Genomic DNA, 18,683 nt, shown 5'->3' on the forward strand with positions numbered 1-18,683 from the left:
GAGACGATTTTGCAAAACGACAAATCTCATAGCAGATTGTTCTTCGGTTAGGTTACCTAGAGCAGAGGCAGTCTCATTTACTACAGCTTCAAGGGTTCTTGTTAACCTACGGATCAGTTTACTATTCTGGACAGGTCCTACAAAGAAGAAGAAACCTTTATTGAAATCTGTATACTGTTCTAGAGTTGTTTCAGTATAATCGACAATTGGGGACTCCCTTCTATGTCTAATGTGTACTAGATGTGTGTTTCTGTGATAATCAGATGGGGCTAGGAAAACAGGTGGCAGTAGGAAGGCAATGTAACAGGTTCCCTCCCAATCGAGGGGCAGACGGACATATGCGGTCTGACCACAAATAAAATAAGAATGACGTGAAGCTTTGAAAACAGATTTCCCACTGTCACTATACTGGATAACAGTAGTACATTCACTATGTCCTACATGTACAGAACCATAACTACGGACACATAATTCGCCTTTGACAGGTAGTACTGAAATAACAGGTAAGTCTGGAGTAGTATCAGACTGAACATTCAGGACCATAAAATTCGACGAATAATTACCTAAATTATATACTTCATTTTCTAGATCTAAACCTGTTCTGTGGGGGAAACCTTGCTTGTCTGAAAAACATGTACTATTAAGAAAAGACATATCTGTTGAGGATGACGTTAGCGTGGACCATGCTCCACACGAACCATTATGTGAGAATGGATAAGGAAAGAGTGGCAGAACTCCCTTCGGTGTCTGGAAAGGGGGGAGTCGACCACACACCCAACAATTTGTGGCATTGCTGGTCTGGTGTGAGTAATGTAACATACGGATAAATGTGTTGTTGCGCATAGCGAGGCGGTATGAATATTCGTGAGGAGGCAGATCACTAAACGTGTGCTCTACTGTAGCATTAGCAGACATATTTACATGAGGAACTGGAAAATACAGATAGAACGCATAGCTGGTGCAGGAAATCAAGATGCTGATGAATAATACGAAACTCAGAAAAACGATACATTGAATTGAACTTCGACTGACTCTCTCACTATGGGGGTCTATTTTATACATGTCAGAAACAGTCTAACCATTTCACCTAGGGGAGGACTTATACAATCAAACTGACTGACTTATTAGACCTGAGCTTTTGCTTATACTCCTGCTGCGGAGTTTTCTCTAACCAGGGAGGGGTTGTAGTAATGTCTTTTGCGGGACAGTCCTTTAAAACAATGTTCTGGCAATCTTTCGAATCCTGGGAAATGTTTTTAGAAACGGATTTCAATCCTTTAAAAAGTTTAATATGAGAAAGGTGGATCCATCCTTTTCTGCCTTCCAACTTGACGGCTGTACGGGTGGTGAGGAGGACCTGACGGGGCTCCTTCCAACGAGGCTTCAGCGGACTTGATCGGTCAAAATTCCGGACCATCACTAGGGAACCTGGAACGATTTCATGCGGTGCCACCTCGGTATTGTCTGGAAATGCGGCAGCAACCTGTGAACGACATGAGTTGAGGGCAGACATCAAGGAAGCTAGGTAATCTGTCAGCATATTACATGAAACATCGGTAATACTTCGGGGTCTAGGAGTACCCCACATATTAGGGGGGCGGCCGAATACGACCTCATACGGGGACAGACCTGATCTGGAATGTGCGACCATGCGCATATAAAACAAAGCAACTGGCAGAGCTACTAGCCAGTCCACACCTTTTTCTTTACAAACTTTGGCAATACGGATTTTCAGGGTCTGATTATGTCTCTCGACTAGACCGGCTGCTTCAGGATGGCGTACACAATGAAACTTCCACTGGTACCCTAACAACAGGGAAACGTGCTTCATCAGTTCAGAGGAGAATGGCTGGCTGTTATCAGAATATACGACTCTAGGGAGTCCGTATCTAGGGAAGAATTCACGAACCAACTGCTTGGCAGTGGTCGCGGCTGTGTAATCTGGGACTGGATATGCTTCTGTCCACCTGGACAAAGCGCATACAACTACAAGGACATACTTGAAACCTCGACATCGCTCCATCTGAATATAATCCATCTGGAGGACCTCAAAAGGGTGGTCAGGGGGCTGGAAACCACCTTGTTCCACCGGGACACCTTTACCTGGATTAAACTGACAACATATCATACAGGTACGGACTTTCTGCTTGGCTGCAGCTCGTAAATGCTTGTTGAACCAAATGTTCTGGATACTGTCTAACATAGCTTTTTCTCCTAAATGTGCTGGACTATGTGCGGTATTGATAATGACTTGAACCATAGAATCGGGGAGAAACCATGTGGCTCTACCCTTCGTTAACCATCCTTGATCTGTCTGGACCCCTCCTTGTTCAGACCATTTCTTGATTTCGTCGGGAGTAGCATGTAACTGGATATCTATGACATCTTGTGTAGGGTCCTTAACTGTCATGCATGTAATCGGATCTGGAGTATGTATTATGTTAACTGGAATGTCTGGATTCTGTGCTGTAAGCTTGGCTGTGCGATCTGCTAGATCATTACCTTGGGAAATAATGTCAGTAACTTTCGTATGTGCTTTGCATTTCATGATGGCAATGGATGTCGGTAAATGTATGGCATCTAACAGGGCTTGAATAAGGAGACCATGCTGAATCTGGGTTCCATGAGAAGTCATGAAACCTCTCTCCTGCCAGAGCACTCCGAAGTCGTGTACAACTCCGAATGCGTAACGTGAATCTGTGTAAACATTAACTTTCAGGTTCTTGGCATGTATACAGGCTTGTGTCAGAGCGACTAGCTCTGCTGCTTGAGCGGACAGGGTATCAATACGGTGTGTTTCAATAACTTCAGTGTCAGTAGTCACTGCATACGCGGCGACTAGTTCTCCTGTACTAGTTCTCATACATGAACCATCCACATAAAGTGTCAGGTCGGGGTCTGGTAACGGAATGTCTGTCAGGTCTTGTCTTGGCTTTGTCGTAATGTTAACTACTTCCACACAGTCATGTGTGGCTGGATTTGAATTAACTGATGGTAACAGTGTAGCAGGATTCAGGACGTTGCAGCGTCTAATTTCTATGTGTGGCTGGAACAGTGTCAATTCATAACCTGTTAAACGTGCAATTGTCAAGTGCTGAGTTTGTGTTCGGTTTAAAAGAACTTCCACGGAATGTGGAACTTGTACTGTCAGGGAATGTCCTAAAACTATGGAATCACTTTGTCTGATGGCTAGTGCTGTGGCTGCAACTGACTTAAGGCACGCAGGCAACGCCTGGGCGACTGGATCTAATGTGCTCGAAAAATAAGCACAGGGCTTGTATTGTCCTGCTTGATCTTGTGTGAGAACAGATAATGCTGTACCTTCGCGTTCAGTAACAAAAAGTGTAAAAGGCTTACTGTAGTTCGGTGTAGCTAGAACTGGAGCTTGGCATAAAGCTTTCTTTAACTCGTTGAAACTCAGTGTATGTTCAGATGTCCAAGGGAGGACAATCGATACGGCTGCCTCCTGTGTCGTTAACTGTATCAGTGACTTGGCAAGAAATGCATACTGGGGAATCCATTGTCTGCAATAAGAAGTAAGGCCGATAAAGGCACGTACCTCCTTCTGGGTTCTGGGCTGGGGAAGACTCGCTATTAACTGGATACGGTCTGGTGTCAACTGCCTACCCCTCTTGGACAGTAAGTGTCCTAAGTATACCACTTGCTGGACACAGAATTGAAGCTTCGAAGGTGACACCTTGTGCCCCATCTCGGCTAGAAAATACAAAACTGTAAGTGATGCTCGCTCGCAGTCACGTTCAGAACGGGCTGTGATCAGTAGATCATCGACATACTGGAGTAGGGCAGTGTCAGTTGGCATGTGAATGTTGTCTAGTTGTCTCTTGAGTGCTTGACTGTAAATACTAGGGCTTTCTGTGAAACCTTGAGGAGCGCGTGTGAACATATAGCTCCTTCCATTTAAACAAAATCCGAAAAGAAACTGGCTGTCTGGATGAATTGGAACACTGAAAAATGCATTCTTGAGGTCTATGACAGTGAAAAACGTGGCTTCGGAATCAATAGCTGTTAACAGGGAAGAAATGTCTGGGACAACTGGGTACTGAGGAATAATACATTTGTTAAGCTCTCGTAAATCAATCACTAATCGATATACTGGAGGTGCATTTGGATCAGTACGTTTCATGACTGGAATGATCGGAGAATTACATACATTGGAGTCAGTTTCTACAACTACTCCCTGAACGATGAGCTCGTCAATAATTTTGGATAAGGCTGCTACAGCCTCAGGTGGCAATCTGTACTGTCTGATTCGGGGTAACACTACACCTGGCTTGAGAGTCACACGATGGGGTGTGATTTGCATGTAACCTACATCAGTTGGACCTTGCGCCCATAAATGCTGTGGAACATTAGACAATCTGGAATCAAAATCTCGTAATACATAGTGACCCTTGAAGTCACGTAGGAACAATCGAATTCCCTCTGGGGAACAGCAAATAACTGCACCTAATTCTTTCAGTGTCTTAATGCCTAATAGATTTTCTGGACATGACTTCGTAAGTAACAGATCAGTAGTGCGGGACAATGGACCTACTTCTAGAGTGACTGGCTTTGAAATCTCATTAACTATTGGTTTTCCTGAAAATCCAAGGGAAACATTTCTTGAGCCTGAGAGCGGAGCCCCTGGAACTTCGGCATGACTAATTGTGGTCCTACTTGCCCCTGTATCGATCAAAAACTTTCTGTCTTTCCCTAATACTTGACTGTGAACATAGGGACCTTCTTGATCTACAGGTATCTCGATGAGAGGCAAGCCTACCTCCCTCTCTAGGCTGTTTCATGAATATGGCTGGTACTCTGGATACTCTGTCTGAGCATACTGGTACATCTGCGATGTAACGTGCTGTGTTGCAGCAATGGGCTGCGGTGCGGGAACTGTCTGTTGTGCATTCTGTGGCTGAGGAGTCTGTGAAACTTGTTCTTGTCTAGGCGGACGTGGTCTTTCTTTAGTCTTACCAGTAGCTATATTATGTTTCAGAACTGCACACTCGTTTATAAAATGACCTGGCTGTTTACAATAATTGCAGTTCCCTTTAACGGGAGCTGCAGGATGACTGGCTTGATTCGGACCCCTCTTCTGACTGTCTTGAGGAATAGATTGTGCAACTAGCACTTTCATTTTCGTGTCTTTCATACGTTTTCTTTCGTGTTCTTGCTCTTCCCTGATTCTATTCTGGTGATACTGGAGCATCTGGAGCATCTGGGACGGGGTGTTTGCTTGCCAGGTGCTTTCGACTTTCAGAACTCGGTTTTTAATTTGTGGACTTGAATTCTCGACTAATTTAGTAACGAAAAGGTGAGGGTATGACTCACTACTTGTCTTGAGACCACTGTTAATACTGAAACATTTCTCAAATCTAGAATAAAAATCACTAATATCTTCATCTTGTTTTTGTTTACAGGCTGAGATTGCATCCCAGTCTTCTTTTCTAGTTGTCAATAATCTGGGTAAAACTTGAATCAATAATTCTGGTAATTCTTTACATTTATCTCCAAGACCGGTACCTGGTACCCGTGCCTTGTCTTCTGCTTCTAGGACTGCCCAATCGATCTTTTTCTCTCCCACCTCCCATTCCTTTTCCTTTAGCTTTTCATACACCCCTGCGGGTAGCAGGACCTTTAACATTTTAACGATATCAGGGTAAGTGTATTCTCCCATACGGAGCATGTCTTTTAATTCTCTATGGAACCCTGCTGGATCTTTGTCATGACAGGGAATTAATTTCTTCATTTCAAGAAGTTCCATCTTTGAAATCGGAGTGTATACAAACACTCGTTGCATTTCGCCACCCGCCCCTTGGACTGGGTGGACTTCTCGTAACGGATTCTGTCTGTCTATGTAGAATGATTTGCTTTCTGGGGGTGAAACATGAACAAAATGCGGATTCAGAAACGTTCTATACTTGTGACGCTGTTCTAGAATGACACTAACTAAATCGGTACCTAGACCTCTCCATCTATACTGGAGTAACTCGTTCAGGATATCGTGTAACGGACCTGGATCAGAGTGTTGACCCTCATACAGAGTAATGAGGTACTGGATCATATACATACCCACCAGTCGTTGCTCGGCTGGGGGCAGTTTCAGAAACATTTGTGCCACTATTTCGTCTGGAAAAGTGGTAGAATCAGTAATCCATCGGACTGCTGATCGGGCTAGTTCTTGTTCGTGCATAGTACTTAACTCACTGTAACCGACTCGTGATTTCAGAATGTGATCGGTAGCTTGGAATACTTGTTCTAGAGAACCTTGTTCTGGTGCTGGATGATGAACAATAGACTTGTGTTCTAGACGTAAATGGCGATCTGGAAATCTGGATTTTCCTACATACGCTATTCTGACGGGATTCTCGTTCTCTTCCTCTTCAGGATCAGAGATACTTTCTTTCTCGCTTACTAGTGCTGCTTTACGCTGTTCGTGTATCTTTATTATTTCTTTACGGATTTTCTTGTACATACTCTCCATAGCACTGACGGTCTTGTGCTTACCCTCGGCTATATTATCACTCCACCTTGTCAGAATTTTCATCTCGGCGGAATCTTTAGACGGGTAATCTTGTTCTCTTATTAGACAATTAATCAGGAACTTTAATATCATGAGCTGGATCTCGGCTTTCCTTTGAGACATAATCTCGCCAATACTTTCTGGATCATCCCCTGTACGGATGAAACGATATATTCTGTCTAGATCTTCTTTCATATTCGGTAAGGTGACTAGATACTCGGTCACTCTCCTTACACGTAAGGAATATAAAACCATATTATATTCGCCTGGAACTGGATCATAGACACATTCGTTAAGGGTTTGCCTGATTTCTGTAACAGACTGATGTTTAGGCGTGCGCTGTAACGCTTGAGCATGTAATTCGAGTAATGTTAAACGCTTGTGTGGCGGCGGGGTTTGAGGAAGACCTCCTCCTGCGGCCCCTAGACTAGAATCGTCGACTGACATTCTTCGTCCTGGCAGGGTCGGTAATTGTAACGTGGGCTGGACTTGTATGGCGGGCTGGACCGGGGAAGCTGTTAAGGGCACCCCGGTGTCTGGAGGAGCATGAACTACCTGGTTTACAGGGACTGGCGGAGCGCGAACAGGATTTGCATATTCGGGGACTGTGTCGTCCAGATAGGACGAAATAAAAATATCAGCTGCGGTCGGTTTGTGACGTAGCTTGGTCGGAACTAATGGTGGCGGGAAATTACTAGATGCCTCTGGGGTCGCTTTTGGCAAACCTTCGGCAAGAAGAGGATACATACCCTTAATGAGGGCATGCCTCTGTCTGTCTGACTGTTCGGCTTTGACTTGTTCACCTATCTCGATTAATTCTCTTTCTTGGGCTCGTTCCTGGGATTCTCTACTTAGCTCTGACTTTCTGACTTCTTTCTCGGTCCTTCTATGGGCTTCCTTACGCCATAACTCGATGGCATCTTTCTGTGACTGTCTGGCTTTCTTTTTCCATAATGCTTCTTCTACTCGCATGATACATTCGGCATCCCATGTACCCGATACGGGCCATCTATACTTTTCGTCTAACTGTTTGGTATACTCTACCCATAAATCTAGATACAATATGGCGCTTATGCCATGTTTCTGATACATAAAATGACCTGGACTGTCCCTGGGCGGGACAGGAACTGCTTCCTCTAATAAACCCTTTCTAGTTTTTAACTGACGTAACTTGGAAAAGAGCGGCATTGTAAACTTGAATCGGAACACAATACAATACACGAAAAACAATAACAATTGGGAAAACAATTCAGGCATACCACGACATTGGAAATACATTGAACAACATTATAAATGACAGGTCGAACAGAATATTACCTGGAATACTGAGAACAGAAACAGAACAGAATTTCTCGAGAACGGAACAGACTAGAGTTACTGGATGCATTGCTATAACAGTACGGAACATACCGGTCCCATAAAGGGACGCATCAAGACCCGTATCCACCTAGGTGAACACTTCGTTTGTGAGTCTGGGCATCACCAACCCACGGACCAGGAGTCAATTTAGATTGGTCCTGTCTAGATACTACCCCAGCAATGGTACTCACCGGGCAGCAAGAACGGAAGGCCTCGGACTGGACTGGACGATGGACGACGAACTTCGGACTTCAGTTACGGGTGGGCCTCCGGATACCTCGGACCTTGGACTCTTGGCTTGGGCTCTGGTCGGGACTCGCCGCGTTCCTCCACCGTCTCGTTCGGATGCTGGACCGCCTCCTCCGTCTCCTCCGTGGGCCTGAGGGATACTTGAGGCAGAAATATCTGCACGTGGCCGGTATGGTTCCGTCACGGCTGCAGAGGGTCAGGGGGTCGGCGTGGCTTCACCGACGCGTGGGGAAAGGGCAAGTCCCTGTTCGGGCGCCATTATGTGGTAAATAAATAAATAATACCCTATTTTTGACTAAGCATATATCATAGCAGGTAGCTCAATAAATAAGAGTCAAGATTCGAGGTAGTAGGAGTTTCTGCAGGTTTATTACAGCATAAGGACAGGATCGGGACAACCTGCATAGGATGACCCAGCAGCTGCTGGGGCCGGGTCTGGGATGAGCGCGCTAACTTTTCATAACAATACAAGAGCATTTATACATAGCGCAAACACATAGCATTACATTGCAGTAGGCGTAGCAGTGGGTGGAGCAGAAGGCGTGACGCGTAGCAGTCGCGAGAGATAACAGTAAAAGTAGGTGTAACTGGGAGTATACATAGACATGTGATGCAAACGTAACAGAATATGTCATGAATGGGCGGAATCATTGGAGGGGGCTACCTAAGGAGCCGGGACCTCTAACCTAATGGTGCGCGTAAACTGGCAATGACGTGTTACTAGGAGAAGCTGGGGGCTACGAACTCTGTGCTAGGAGCAGAGACTTGAGTCTGGAGGGTCGGAGCGACATGTGCCTGAACCCTATCTGGTATCTGATGTTTAGGGAACATGTTGATATAAACTAGAAGTCATGAGGGGAAAAGCTAACTTGATTCTAAGACTGGACCATGCATTATTCTACATGTAGTGCGTGATGAAGAATATTAAATCACCATTAATACAGTATTTCTCTAACGTGGAGCCGAATAGGCTAGACAATGACGGAAACTATTGATGCAGTTCAGTAGCTTAGGAATGCAGAGAAGAAGGACTTAACTGATAGCTGGAATCATAACATACTCTTGGCAGACTCAGAGGCAGAGCCAAGCTGCACCGGGCACTGCGAGGCAGGAAGTAAGTGAAGGGTCGAGGATACAGGTGGGGGCTGTATCGCTCCTCAGCGAGGCTTTCAGGAGACAGGAGCTGAATCTAGGGTCCGGGCCCTGTTGAGGCCTAGAAACGGGGACTTTATAATGAAATAACGTGCACACTGAGAAACGTGGCAACGTAACTTTACATAGGCCTGATATTCGTAGTATTCACGAGGACTGGAAAATGACATACCAGAGGTGGACACAACTGTAATTGCGTCATTAAACAGACATGGGGAATAACATATGCATATTGGTCATGCACACATAACATATGATGGATGAGGCGTAGGGACACAGAACATGGCAAAATTTACTTTTCCACAGTCTGCGGGGTGCGTGTGTATCTGTGAGACATCATTCATACAGACAGAAGCAGGAGGAGCACCCAATGAGAGAGAAATTACAAAGCAGTGAAGGGAGCAAGAGAAAGATTAATTTCACACGGAAGGTGGTAGAAAAGTTAATCAGTGAAGTGATTAAACAACAAGTAAAAATGTCTGCATCCTCCAAATTATCTCCAGTTATGAAAGCAGCCCTTCAATGTGACTTCCTCAATATAATCAATGTGGTTGAAGCAACAAAGAGTGCTGTAAAGGAACATTAAAATTTCTGGCATGAAATAAAGAGGCACACCAGGGAAAAGCTGGCACAGACTGTGGAGCAGCACTGGCATCAGGTTGCTGACCTGAGTGCCTGAAGCAACTTGCTGCACATGAAGAGCAGGTGGCAAAGCACTGTTTAGTGTCGCTACAGCGCGTCCACACTACAATAGTACATCTGGGCCCAAGATTGCTTGCATTCTAACTGTTCTCTAAATGAACGTGGCATGGCAGAAAACACCTCTTTTAAATGTTTATCAGTAGTTCTGTAAACACTCTAAGGTCCAATATTCAAGTATGGAACAAGCAGTTGTGTTTCATGCGTTTTTAGAAAAATCTAAGTCACCTTAGCCCGAGTTTGCAAGTTCAAACCAAGAAGCACTGTAAACTCATTGAAGAGCTCCTGGTTAACATTACAATTATCGTTATTGAAATGCAATGCAATGTAATGGTAATAATATATTGCCACATGTAAAAGTGGTATTGCTAACTCACTACTAAAGGTATCATGAATAGTACCCCCACTTACTAATATGTAGGAACCACCACAAACATCCTGGCTCTTTCGCTTTTAGCTGACTCCTCAAAAGTGACAAGACAACCATTATTTGTCTGTTTCATCGATTATAAAGCCGCTTTTGACAGCATAGATCGTGGAAAACTATGGTCAAAGCTAGTTCAATGGGAAATACCTACTGCCCTTCTGAATCAACTTATCCTTTTACATACTGAGACATGGGGGCAAATAAAACTGGGGGACGGTACGATCGTGTCCAGGCGGATCCCAACTACCAGAGGATTACAGCAGGGATGCGTTCTGGCCCCAACTTTATTTAATCTTTTTGTGGCCGATCTCTCAACTGATCTAGACATCTGCAACCACCATGCATCAAAACTGGGAGGCCTCCCTCTCTCAAACCTACTGTACGCCGACGACCTGATGTTAATCAGCCAAACACCAGTCGGCTTACAGCACCCGCTTCACACCGCTAACAACTTCGCTTCAAAAAACGGGTTCGAAATTAACCTAGAAAAGTAAAAAATAATGGTGCTAAATCTGCGCAGCACAAAAAAATGACTGAAATGGCAGCTGGGCGAGAGAGAACTTGAAGTTGTCAAAGAGTATAAATATCTAGGAATCATCTTTGACAAAAATGGGTCATACGAGCAACAAAAGGAGGCGATTCAAAGGCGAGGGACCATCCTAGCAATCACTTTGAAAAATCTCAACAACAAAATTACTGGCCCAAACCTGCTCCCACTGCTTAAAGTGCTCCAAGCAAAGCTGTTGCCAACGTTAACCTATGGCAGTGAGGCCATGCGAGGGTCGGATGAAGAAACCCTGAATAAAATGGTCGCCAAAGCCCTTAGAATAATCTTCAAGCTTCCAAAATATACCTCCCCTACCCAAGTAAGACTTGAATTCGGAATAGCAAATCAGACAATAAGTAGGAAGGCCCCCTACGTAAAAAGCTGGTATAAAGTAAAGAGCGCAGCGGCGGGATCATTGAATTCATTTCTATGGAAGGAAATATCAAGAAAAAATGACTCCCCCGCCAAGGCCTACCTTCAGTCAGGGATTAGGATGTTAGCCTTGGAAAACGTCTGGGAGTCAGGACTTTCATTTAAAAATGTTAAAGACTTGGTAAACAAGTCGGCAAAGCTTGTCTCTATTGAAAATGACAAAGAAAGCTTAACTAAGAGTGCCCACAGCTGGTTTGTGATACAAAGCTACCTAAAATGCACGCCACAACCATACCTCGGAACCAGCTTCTCAGGCTCACTAAAGGAAGGCTTCTTAACATTGAGGATGGGCATTTTACCTGTCAAACCCCACATGCCTCCCTGGAAACGATCATTTGCAACCACATCATGCAGATTATGCGGCGAAACCAAAGAAGATATGCTGCATCTTCTGTGTATATGCAAGTCTCTAGACCGGGAAAGGAGAGAGCTGTTAAAACCGCATATAAACGAAATGCTTATCGGGTCTTGCAGACAGGCAGTGAAGGCATGTTTTAACGGGGTCAATACCAGACTAACCTGCAGTTTTGTCCGCTTTATGAAAATTGCACAAACAAAACTTTGCGCTGCACCCTGAGCATAGTCGCCCTTGCTTAAGACTCTCAAGTCGGTAACTTCTCGACCCCACTGTTCACCGACACAAAGTCTAGCAGATCATGATTAAACAATCGACCATTAGATCTACGGACACACGTGTTGCCTCCAGACTGGGACTCTCCCACAGCCTTCCCTCGAATTATACACTTTTACCCCTATTATATTTTATGGATTTTTAACTAACCAACTGTTCGCTTTTTGTACATTGGCACCATGTTTTTAATAAAATTCTGAATTTATGCTATATATGTACTTTTTATACTGCTGTGTGAGCTGCTAAGATTTTAATTAATCAAGCAATAAAGATTACTACTACTAATATGTACTTGCGGTCTCGAGACCCCTTCCTAACACTGACTTAGATGGGGACTCAGGATCAAGTAAAATTTTGGCAATGGTAGCCCACGTATGCTACCTCGCTAAATATTATTGAAAAATAAAAAATGCAGTGTCCTGCCGGTCCTAGCTCACCTCTTTGAGAATTGTTCTTAAAAGAGACAGACCGCCCTTATTTTTATTTATACAGCGGTACCTCAGTAATATTGTGGCACCACAGTACAGGCAAAAAAAACATTTCATCACCTGGTGGGCCTCTAGGACTCACTTCTCCTTCCCCACAAGCTTTAGGAGGCAATGGTATCCCTACCCTGCCTCATATATGTTTTTAGGTCGAGCCTGGGCAGCGCATGCGCTGCTCAGCGAGGCATGCTGTATTGAGGTAGGGACTTGAAGCTACGCTCATGTCCCACCCATCTTTTCAATTGGCTCCTGTTATTGTCCTTTGAAAATCGTTGCTTGTCATTCCTGAAAAGCCTTATTAGTCTCTCCATGATACCGTTGTGTCTGAATTTGTAACCTCCCATAACCACTGGACATTTTACGTGTCTTTTTACACAGTCTGCTTTATGTAGTAGGAGAGCTCTATTTTCTTCAATGATTTACCCTATTCCACCCACTAATGAAACAGCACGCCGCCCGTTTTTATTTTATTTACTAATGGCGATCTACTTTAACTATAGTGGACGCGTTTCTTTCTTTATTTATTATAGCAGCACGGTCCACTTTAAGTATAGCGGCCGTGCTTATTTATTCATTTTTTTGTTTGTTTCACATTAATGGATGCTGCAACCCTTTCTTTAGACAAGCTGCATCTTAAGAATGGTCCACAGCAGTTATTAAAGTGAAAGCTTGACATGTGGTGCTTTTACAAAAAAAAGCATTTGTTTGTCAACTTGACAAACAGATGCTTTTTTGTCAAAGCCCCCATGCCGCAGTTTCACTATAATTTTGCCCACACCCCTATCTTTAGACACGTCTCGTCTAAAGAAAGGGAAACGGCCTTCAGCAACCCCTTCGCTGAGGGGGTGTCAAATGGGTTTGGCCATGGAGCTGCGGTGCTCATGACAGATCTCCGGGACCCAGCCAAGCAAGGGGTCTCCCCAGGCACCATGGAACCCCGACTTGGGGGCCTTTGGCCCGTCGGCAGGATGAGGGATGAAGCCCAAGGCCGGAGCACCTGACCCTGCACCCAGCCTGGGCTCCCAGGCCACGAGGCGCAGGGGAACCCTCCCCGGGCATGCAGGACACAGTCCTGGGCACCATGCCACGTGGCAGGCCTGAGTACGGAGCCCGGGGTGGGGAGGGCGCCCTACCCTGGGCCAGCACAGACCTCCTGTACCCAGCCAAGCGCGGGGACACTCCCCAGGCCCGCAGAACCCTGGCTTGGGCCCCTGGTGGAGCAGCAGGCCAAGAGACAGAACCTGGGGTGTCTGGTCCTATCCCTAGTAATTCGGAGGAAGGCTACCCCTCTTTCTGTGAACTCATGCGCACAGCGAGACTCAGGGGACCCTAGGCGTAAATGTGCCCGACCTCCTTGAGCCCTGGCTGGGATCCGGGAGGCGAATGAGCCCTCATCAGGACTTCCAGGGCAGCCACCGGAGCTCTTGGGGCCCAGACAACCAGGGGAGGGCTGCCCAGGACCCATGGAGCCGGTCCCGAGGCACTTTGACACGCCGCTGGCCGGAGCCCCCAGACGGAGGAGAGGTGTTGTCTGAGCATAGCCCATCTAGTCGTCCGCAGAGAAGCGCCAGCCCGGGAGGGGTGTCCCGGCATATCCTGCCCCATTGGAAAGCATTGCGTGCGACCAGATGGCCGAGGGGAAAGGTGCAACCAGATGGCCGGGATCGAAAGGACTCCCAGCTGCCCACCCCGAGCCTTCGCAGTAGGGCTCCTGCCTGCCCACGCAGGGCAGGGCTCGGGGGCTCGGGGAACCCGGCTGGGCCTCGGGCACGGGGAGGACACCGGAGCTCTCGGGCCCGAACGCCAGGGGAAGGACTGCCTGTGACCCATGGAGCCCATTCCAGGCACTTTGCCATGCCATTGGCCTAGAGGAGGGAGCCCCAGACGCCCGGAGAAGACTGCCCAGGACCCATGTTGCCCATCCCGGGCCCTTTGCCATGCCGTTGGCCTGGAGGAGGTAGCCCCGGATGCCCGGGGGACGACTGCCCGGGACCCATGGAGCACGTCCAAGGCACTTGGCGATGCCGTTGGCCTGGAGGAGGGAGACCCGGACGCCCGGGGGAAGACTGCTCGCGAACTATGGATCCTGTCCCGGGCACTTGGCCATGCCGTTGGCCTGGAGGAGGGAGCCCCGGACGCCCGGAGGAGGACTGCCTGGGTCTCATAGTGCCTGTCCCAGGCACTTGGCCATGCCGTTGGCCTGGAGGAGGGGGCCCCAGACGCCCGGGCGAGGACTGCTCGGGACCCATGGAGCCCGTCCTGGGCACTTGGCCATGCCGTTGGCCTGGAGGAGGGAGCCCTCGACGCCCGGGGGAGGACTGCCAGGGAAACATGGAGCCAGTCCCATGCACTTGGCATGTGCCGTTGGCCTGGAAGAGGGAGCCCCGGATGCCCTGGGGAAGACTGCCCGGGACTGCCTACTTTGAGAATCGGATTAGCCAGGCAGACAACGTCCAGAAGGAGACATTTAAAATCTTAACAGAGCTAAGTAAAAGACCCCAAGAAACGGAAACAACAATCCCCTGCAATACCTTTCAAAACTACTTTCTAGAAAAAGTAGACACCATTCTACAGAATATCAGAAAGGATGCTGGGCCAGGCCTCATTGATCAATCGATTGATCATCCTCTGAAGGATGTTATCATTTCACACTTTCCTCAACTAGACCCTATGAGCCTGGCGCAAATTATGAGCAAAACCAAGTCCGGGTCCCCAGCTGATCCGTGCCCCCCTAGCGTATTCCGCCTAGCATGTCCTATTCTAGAGGAGCATGTCCTCTCGTTGCTGAACAAATCATTACTTACAGGGCAGCTACCTGATGGATTTAAAGAAGCCCGGGTAAAGCCTTTAATAAAGAAACCAGGAGCCGATCCCAAGTCCTTGAAAAACTATAGGCCGATCTCCCAGCTCCCGTTCCTGGCCAAAGTCCTGGAGCAACATGTGCTGAAGTCCCTGGCCTTGTTCTTGGAGTCACACCACCTTCTCCACGAACTTCAGGCAGGATTCCGCGCACACCACAGCAGCGAACTGGTGATGCTCTCGGTGCTGGATAAGTTGAGAGAGATGGCTGACAGTAAGAAACCGAGCGCCCTGATACTTCTAGATCTATCGATACTGTCAGCCATACACTGCTCCTGGACAGGTTGACCAGTTTTGGGATTCAGGGGTCAGCATTCTGTTGGCTGAAATCTTTCTTGACTGGGAGAACACAGAGGATTCAGCTAGGGGAGGAGATCTCAGAGGTTGGAAACTTAACATGTGGGGTACCTCAAGGCTCCGCCTTATCCCCCCTCCTATTTAACCTGTACCTTCAGCCATTAATTAACTCCCTGGCAAAGATGGGTTGTCACGTATTTAAATACGCTGACGACACCCAATTGTTGCTGAGTATAGAGAATACAGTACAAGCTCAGACCCAAGCGCAGAATGTACTCAGATACACCGTTAGGTGGATGTCTTCGAATCTTCTGAAAATAAACCCTGAGAAGACAGAAGTTTTAGTGGTCGCATCGACCTGCTCCCCATGGAGTGACTTGTATTGGCCCCAAGATCTGGGCCCTACTCCTAAACCAGCGGACAAAGTAAAAAGTCTGGGCATCAAAATTGATCGTGAGTTGTCAATGACGAGCCAGATTTCCACCGTAGCCGGCACCTGTACGGGTTTGATTAGACAACTACGTAAATTAGCCCCTCTTTTGTCCAGGTCCATGCTGCGTACGGTCTTATCCGCGACCATAATATCCAGGCTGGACTACGGAAATGCGCTGTACCTAGGCCTTCCGAAAATACTAACTAACAGACTGCAGGTGATCTTAAATGATGCGGCCCGCCTCATTTTCAGGCTACCAAGACGCTCACATGCCTCACCACTGCTACAGAGCCTCCATTGGCTCCCTATAAGGCAGCGGTCTGAATTCAAGAGCCTTTGTATAGCCCATAAAGCGATCTATGGACAAGCTCCGTCATACATAAAAAAACGGCTGGAGCCGTACAAGCCAGAACGGTGTCTTAGGTCCTCCGATGCACAACTGCTTGCTTGTCCTCGTTTTAGACTCGCTACAAAAGGTGGAAGATCCTTTTCGGTCTTGATCCCTAAAATATGGAACAAACTACCTGAGTCCCTCCGCAAAGAGGGAAACCACCTTCGCTTCAGGAAGTCTCTGAAAACAATTCTGTTCAGAGAGGCTTTGAGTTTAGCCTAAGCACGTTCCCCCTTTGATCATCCTGCTGAGTAAGATGCTGTTTGCTTTCGGTCAAAAGCGCCTTTAACCTGCCGGTGAGTTGGCGCTATATAAACCGGAAATACAATACAATACAATACCCATGGAGCCCGTCCTCGGCACTTGGCCATGCCCTTGGCCTGGAGCCCCGGATGCCTTGGTAGGTTTTGCCCAGGCATAGCCCACCTGGTCCCCGGCAGAGAACCGCCAGCCCAGGAGGGATAATCGGGCATAACCTGCCCCTAGTAATCCGGAGGAAGCCTACCCCTCTTTCTTGGAACCCGAGTGACGGAGGGACCCAGGGCGCATGCGCGCCCGACCTCCTGAAGCCCACTCTGGGATTGGGGAGGTGAATGGCACCTCATCGGGACTGCCAGGGAAACCCGGCCATCTGGTCGCCCCATTGGAAACCATTGCGTGCGACCAGATGGCCGAGGGGAAAGGTGCGACCAGATGGCCGGGATGGAAAGGACTCCCAGCTGCGCACGCTGACCCTTCGAGGTAGGGCTCCTGCCTGCCCACGCAGGGCAGGGCTCAGGGGCTCGGGGACCCCGGCTGTGCCTCAAGCACGGGGAGGACCACCAAAGCTCTGGGGCCGGGATGCCCAGGGAAGGACTGACCCAGGACCCATGGAGCCCGTTCTGAGCACTTTGCCATGCCATTGGCCTGGTGGAGGGAGCCCCAGAGGCCCGGGGGAGGACTGCCTAGGACCCATGGAGCCCGTCTCGGGCACTTTGCCATGCCGTTGGCCTGGAGGAGGGAGCCCTGGATGCCCGGGGAGGACTGCCTGGGTCCCATGGAGCCTGTCCCAGGCACTTGGCCATGCCCATGGCCTGGAGGAGGGAGCTCCGGACGCCCGGAGGAGGACTGCCCGGCACCCATGGAGCCCATCCAGGGCACTTGGCAATGCCGTTGGCCTGGAAGAGGGAGCCCTGGAAGCCCGGGGGAGGACTGCCTGGGACCCATGAAGCCCATCCCGGGCACTTTGCCATGCCGTTGGCCTGGAGGAGGGAGCCCCGGATGCCCGGGGGACGACTGCCCGGGACCCTTGGAGCACGTCCAAGGCACTTGGCGATGCCGTTGGCCTGGAGGAGGGAGACCCGGACACCCGGGGGAGGACTGCTCGCGAACTATGGATCCTGTCCCGGGCACTTGGCCATGCCGTTGGCCTGGAGGAGGGAGCCCCGGACGCCCGGAGGAGGACTGCCTGGGTCTCATGGAGCCTGTCCCAGGCACTTGGCCATGCCGTTGGCCTGGAGGAGGGAGCCCCAGACGCCCGGGCGAGGACTGCTCGGGACCCATGGAGCCCGTCCTGGGCACTTGGCCATGCCGTTGGCCTGGAGGAGGGAGCCCTCGACACCCGGGGGAGGACTGCCAGGGAAACATGGAGCCAGTCCCATGCACTTGGCATGTGCCGTTGGCCTGGAAGAGGGAGCCCTGGATGCCCTGGGGAAGACTGCCCGGGACCCATGGAGCCCGTCCTCTGCACTTGCCCATGCCCTTGGCCTGGAGCCCCGGATGCCTTGGTAGGTTTTGCCCAGGCATAGCCAACCTGGTCAGGAGGGATATCCAGGCATAACCTGCCCCTAGTAATCCGGAGGAAGCCTACCCCTCTTTCTTGGAACCCGCGTGCACCGAGTGACGGAGGGACCCAGGGCGCATGCACGCCCGACCTCCTGAAGCCCACGCTGGGATTGGGGAGGTGAATGGCACCTCATCGGGACTGCCAGGGAAACCCGGCCATCTGATCGCCCCATTGGAAACCATTGCGTGCGACCAGATGCCCGAGGGGAAAGGTGCGACCAGATGGCCGGGATGGAAAGGACTCCCAGCTGCGCACACTGACCCTTTGCGGTAGGGCTCCTGCCTGCCCACGCAGGGCAGGGCTCAGGGGCTCGGGGACCCCGGCTGTGCCTCAAGCACGGGGAGGACCACCAGAGCTCTGGGGCCGGGACG

This window comes from Lissotriton helveticus, chromosome 8, assembly GCF_964261635.1.
Source record: "Lissotriton helveticus chromosome 8, aLisHel1.1, whole genome shotgun sequence".
NCBI classification, from domain to species: Eukaryota; Metazoa; Chordata; class Amphibia; order Caudata; family Salamandridae; genus Lissotriton; species Lissotriton helveticus.